We start from the raw sequence: 280 nt of genomic DNA, 5'->3' as shown, positions 1-280 counted from the left end.
TGCCCCTCGGCGCCGCCCGGGCCTGCGGCAGGGGGCGCAGGCGGAGGCGAGGAGGGCCCCGCAGGAGCCGCGATTTGCTCGGCGGGGCGGGGAGGCCCGGGGCTCGTTTCCCTCTCGTTTTCCCCTCGTCCCGGGCGCGGGGCGGGGGGCTTCCGGCGGGGTTTTCCAGGGAGGTTTCTAGTGCAAGGGAGAAACCAGAGACCTGGGGGAGTGCTGCTGTGATGGGGTTTTGTGGGTTAAAGATTCCGTTGATTTACGACGAGCTGGTCATGAGCAGTGA

General features: G+C 68.2%; 1 protein-coding gene across 1 annotated transcript in view; it reads left to right on the top strand.

Moving 5' to 3' along the window:
* Positions 1-280, top strand: part of LOC119591922 (protein wings apart-like) — a gene marked incomplete at its 3' end in the record, with an annotated part of 17,563 nt that overhangs the window by 539 nt on the left and 16,744 nt on the right.

Source organism: Penaeus monodon, chromosome 29 (genome assembly GCF_015228065.2).
Source record: "Penaeus monodon isolate SGIC_2016 chromosome 29, NSTDA_Pmon_1, whole genome shotgun sequence".
Taxonomy (NCBI): domain Eukaryota; kingdom Metazoa; phylum Arthropoda; class Malacostraca; order Decapoda; family Penaeidae; genus Penaeus; species Penaeus monodon.
Note: the sequence above shows the minus strand (reverse complement) of the source record. Positions and strands in the feature narration are given on the sequence as shown.